The following is a 6000-nucleotide window of genomic DNA, read 5'->3' as shown; positions in this document are numbered from 1 at the left end:
GGCAGAGCCAGGGTGTGAACCCACTGAGCCATGACAGCCAGAGGCACCAATGCTCTTTCGTCTCCTGTGTGGCCTGTGGCTGGCCGCCATGTTTGCATAGGCAGAACTCTTAAGTGCACCTGTGCACGACCATAGGTCCTGGGCCCTAGCCTCAGGCTCCAGGACTGCAAAGTCTTCCCTTTCTTTTCCAGAAAGCCTCCGTCTTGCATATTGGCAGGTGGGGGTTCCATTTCCCCAAAGAGCGAGGTGTGCTAGAATGACACCCTGAAGGGTTTTTGCACAACTATGCTGTCCTTAGCCAACATTCAACCTACAGCTCTGCAGGAAGAGGAAGGGGGGAGGGAAAAAAGTTGAGGGGTATTTGGCTATTTGATAAAAGATAAGGAGCATGGATTATGATGTTTCATTCTGGCAGGAGTGACAGGCCCTCTCCCTGGGTATGGTACAGGCTGAGTACTTGGCACAGCTTCTGCCATGAGGGACACTATGGTTAGAAAGTGTCCCCCAAAGTTCATGTATTGGCAACTTCACCCCCAGTGCAACAGTATTGCGAGGTGGGACCTTAAAGAAGGCAGAGCCCTCAGAAATGGATCAATGTTGGGGGAGGGGATTTAGCTCAGTGGTTTCATCACCTGCTGTGCAAGCGCAAGGACCCAAGTTCCATCCCCAGTACCCAAAAAAAAGAAGTGGATCAATGTCACTATCCCTTTCCCTTTCCACTCCTTCTTGCTCTCTTATGCTTTCCTGCCCTCTGCCTTTCACCATGGGGTGATGACCCAGAAAGGCCCTTGGCAGATACTGACCCCTTAACTTTGCACTTCCCAGGTCCCAGAACAGGAAAAGGAAAGAGAGAGAGAGAAAGGAGAAGGGAGATGGGGGAAGGAAGGAAGGGAAGGAGGGAAACTATTTTTTATGAATTATTCAGTATCCAGTATTCTGTTAAGCAGCACAAAATAGACTAAGACAAAAGATGTGCTATAGTTTTAGACGTAGACCAGTAGGAGCCTAACTTTGATGACCTCCTTATCTGCTCCCATAAGCTGAGTGCACTTATTTAGAAGTTCTTTGAAAGTATCAATTCATGTTCTTCCACGAGAACAAGGGCTTCGCCTTTTTACTGCTGGGTCCACAGCACCCAGAACATAGAGAAGCTCAGAACTGCCAACTGAAAGACCTCACCAAAGATTGAACCTCCAGGTTCACTGAACCTCCAGGCACTGAACCTCCAGGCACTGTGCCTAGACTAAGCAGGCACAATCATGACTGAGCTGGCCTTGGCCCTGGGACTTGAGATCGGGAGGGGATAAGAAGAGACCCAGCCAGTTCCCTCCCAGGAGGAGGGGATCTGGAGGAAGGCCTGTCTACTGCTTGTGAGGGGTCTTCTGCCTCAGTGTGGCTGGAGAAAGTGGGAAGACATTTCCTCCCAGCTACAGCCATGGAGCCACAGAGTCGGGATTCATGGCAAATTAGGTTGTTGATTTGTATGTTAAACAAGGTTAATTCCATCCATTAGCCAAAGATGCTTTTCAAAGCGCCTGGAATAAGATCGAGGAGCAATTAGTGTCTTTGTATTAGTGGATGTGGGCCAGGATGTGAGGGGAGGAGGGATGAGGTTTATGCATTCTTTATGATGTCATCAAAAGTAAATGAATTATGAAAACAAAAGAGCCAATATGAGGCCGCCTGAGCTGATAACTGGGTAAGACAGAAAGTTTACCAGGAAGAAGAAGAGAATGGACACAGAGTGTGCAGGGTGAGGGTCAGTCTGGCTCACAGATGTCTTTAAAAGAGGCAGCGGCTGCCACATTGCCACCTCCACACTGTAGGGAAATAGCTTTTTTTCCCCTCAGATAAAGAGGTTGGATTATGAGGGAGGATTTTAGTTGTTATTCTTGTTATTGTTTGTGGGTTGGTTTTTAATTTTCTTTCCAGTCTGAGCCCTAACAATGCTGAACAATAAATGGACTTGATCCAGAGGGTCCTTTCCACCTGTTGGAGAAACTACTGATAACAGCCCTGGAGCTGGCTGCCTTGTGTAAGGAGAACAGTAAGGATACTTAGTTTCCTCAACAAGGAACTCACCACTTGGATCTCTACTGGAGCTGTGTTCCATGCAGTCCACAGTGCCATCCCTGGGGTCATGGGAGACAGAGGTCTCATAAGGATGAGAAGAGAAGAGCCAGGCATGGTGGCACACATTTATAATCTGAGCTACTTAGGAAGCTGAGGCAGGAAGATTGCAAATTCAAGCCCAGTCAGGGCAAGCTGGTGACTTAGTGAGACCCTGTTTAAAAAAAAAAAATTAAAGTGGGGGAGGGCTAAAGATGGAGCTCTCGGTACAGAGGTCCTGGGTTCAATTCACAATACTGTCAAGAAGGAGAAGAAGGGAGAGAAAAAGGATGATGAGGAGGAAAGATGATCTCCCGAGTGCCATGGTGAGTGCATATGTCAATAGAAAAATGTTTCTCTTTCAATTTTCTCCCAATTTTTTCTGATTAGATCAAGGAAAAGTTAGGTATTGGTCTGTCTTTAACACCTCCTTTAGAAACTGCTAAGCTCCTTTTTAACAGAAGTCTGGCAGAAAACAGCATTCATCTAGACTCTAATAATATTTCTCTCCAATGTATTTATTTGTACAATAAAATTTCTGTGAGTGTAAATGGAGTGTGGCTTTCCATCTATGGTAATAATATAAAGTTGTGTGTAAAAATAGTAAATATATGTCTACAATGTATGATTTTGTGAGTGAAATAATAATTACGGAAGTGGTGCTTGAATTAAGTAATGTCTGAAAAACATCAGTGTAAAAGAAGGAGAACAGACAAGAGGGATTGGAAAAACAGATTCTTAAGTCCTCTTCCACTGCTGGGTGACCTTGGAGTAGGCCCATGACCTCTCTGAGGCTGTTTTCCTAAACACATTGTACTGGTTGGATAAGATTCTCTCTCAGAAACCAACAAGCGGTGATATAATCCTGTCTGTCCCCAGGGCTGAGTGGAGTAAACAGGATCAGAAAGGTTCAGAAGTACACAGATGGCAGCCTGACACCCAGTAGGTAGTCAACAAGTTAGTTCCTCCTCCCTCTCCTTTCCCCTTATGCCCCTCTAGACCTTGCCAGTCACTTGAGAAATAACTCCACCAGCAGATGATCTATATTACTGGCAGAAGATCTATACCACAAGTGATAAATGACGATCAAACTGAGTGAAATAGACAACTCTTGAAAAATATACATTCCATGTTACAGTTGATTGTTTAGAGAGTAAGAGAAAGAAGTCCCACACCAAAAACTTCTGGTAAATGTTATTGCCAGTCTTCTAAAAACACTGGTAATCCTAACTGGATGTTTACAAAATAACTGGCTGCACTACACACAGAGGGAAAAGTATATCAGAAGAAAACAGATGACAATGGCCATGAAGTCCTGGAGGTTAGAACAAGTGTGACATTCTGTATTTCCACCATTAGCATACAAAATCAGCCCTCCCTGTCCACTGGTCCACCATCCATGGATTCAATCAGCTGTGGATATAAAATGTTTGCTGTTTAAAAATTGCATTTGTTCTGAACCTACGCAGACTTTTTCTCTGTCATTATTTCCTAAACCCCACAGAATAATGACTATTTACAGTGCATTAGGAATTATAAGTCATCTTGAGATGATTTAAAGTATACGGGAGGGTGCGCATAGGTTCTAGACAAACACTATGCTAGCTATTTTACAAAAGGTACTTGAACATCTGAAGATCTTGGTATTTGCAGGTCATCACTGACTCAATCTCCTGTAGATACAGAAGGATGAATATATAGGTAAAAACCAATAACAATCGTCCTGAAGTTTCAGTGGTAGGAACTGGGGTGGCTGATACATTTACTTCATTAGCATTTATTACTTTGGTAATCCGAGGACAAAACTCAACAATATAGATGCATGTAATTTACATATTTTAACATTTTTGAAACAATCTAGGGAGTTCAATATTTTTAATAGGATTATAAACTCAAAGGTGTATGGGATTCAGATAGAAAATGCAATGAGGCCTGGGCCAGCACCGTTTCCAGTTGAGAGATGGTGGCCACCACAGGTAAATCACTCCTTCTGCTCCTCTCCTCCTGGAGTGGTGGCAGGGTGCCAGTGGCTGTGGTGCACTGACAGCTGGCTGCTTCCCTGGGCTGGGAGTCATCCACCTCAGTGGCAGCAACAACACCACCAGACAGTCTTTCACTACCATTCCTGCAGTGGTTGCAAGATACTGTTTCTTCCTCACTCTCCATGTACCATGCCAGTGACAGCTGCTAGAGTGTGGAGCTGGCCTGTGGAAGTTAAGTATTGGTGGTGTGACCTGTTCATGCAGGGGAAACTTGAACATTCACAGGATCTCACTATGCAGTTCAGATTGGCCTTGAACTCACTACATAGCCCAGGCTGGCCTTGAACTTACAGCAATCCTCCTGCCTCAGGCTCCTAGTCTCTAGGATTATAGGCAAGTCCCACCACTTGTGTCAAAATGTGAAACCTTTTGAGCACTGACATTATGCCATGGTGGAAAATTCCACACCTGACCTACTGTAAAGAACTATAGTCACAGAACAAGTGCATTAAAAAAAATTGTGTAAGCATGGTACTGGCAAAGAAACAGATCCAAGGACCAGTGGAATAGATTAGAAGATACAGAAACAACTCCAGACACACTCATCCACCTCATCTTTGACAAATGAGCCAACCATCCCACTGGAGGAAAGATAGCCTCTTCAATAAATAATTTTGGAAAAACTAGATTTCAACCTGCCAAAGATTAAAACTAGAACCCTATCTTTCACCAAGTACTAAACTAAAATTGAAGTGGATTAAAGATCTAAGTATTAAAACTGAAACACTAAACTTGCTGGTAGATAAGTTATGTAGAACTCTTGAAGACATTGGCATAGGAAAAGACTTTATGAACAAATCCTCAGTAACACAGGAACTTGCACAAAGAATCAACAACTGGGATCTCATCTTATTAAAAAGCTTCTGCACTGCAAGAGAAACCACCAACAGAGCTAAGAGACAACCTACAATGTGGGAAAAAGTTTTTATCAGCTGTACCTCAGACAAAGATCTACTATCTAGAATACATAAAGAACTGAAAAAAATCAGACCCTCCAAATATAAAGAGCCAATTCAAAAATGGTCATCTGAAATGAACAGACATTTCTCAGACAAAGAAGTAAAAGCAGCAAACAAATATATGAAAAAATGTTCAACATCACTGGTCATTTGAGAGATCCAGATGAAAACAACACTGAGATTCCACCTCAACCCAGAAAGAATGGCTGCTATCAAGAAACCAACCAATAACAAATGTTGGAGGGGCTGTGGGGAGAAAAGAGCCCTTCTCCATTGTTGGTGGGGGTGCAGACTGTTGCAACCACTGTGGAAATCAATATGGAGATACCTCAAAAAACTAGGATTAGAGGTCCCATTTGACCCAGCTATCCCTCTGCTGGGTATCTTTCCAAAAGAATTAAAAGAATCATACCACAGCGATATGTGCTCACCCATGTTTATAGGAACACAGTTTTAATAGCTAAAACTTGGAAACAGTCCAAATGCCCATCAATTGGAGACTGGATAAAGATGTGTCTTTTCTATAAAATGGAGTACTACTCAGCCATAAAGAATGAGAAACTAGAGACATTTATAGCTAAATGGATGCACTTTGAGGGCATATGCTTAAGTGAAATAATAGGACACACATGTAAATACCAAATAATTTCTCTGGTGTGAAAAGCTAAAAGTGTAAATAAGGTTCAAATGGTATAATCCCTAATGTGAAATAGGAAGAAAAGGTCTAAAGGAGTAGCGGAAGTGGGAAGGGTAGGGGAAAGGAAAGAAGGGAAAAGAAAAAATATGAGAAAAGGAAAAAATGGAAACAAAGTCTTTGTAAATAGGGAAGGGTGGAGGGGGTGAAGTTAGGACAGGAGAATGGGGAAAAAATAAGAACCAAGATACGTCAT

This window comes from Heterocephalus glaber, unplaced genomic scaffold (assembly GCF_053883595.1).
Source record: "Heterocephalus glaber isolate CG9 unplaced genomic scaffold, H.glaber_assembly_v1.0 deba00001606, whole genome shotgun sequence".
Classification (NCBI taxonomy): Eukaryota; Metazoa; Chordata; class Mammalia; order Rodentia; family Bathyergidae; genus Heterocephalus; species Heterocephalus glaber.
Note: the sequence above shows the minus strand (reverse complement) of the source record.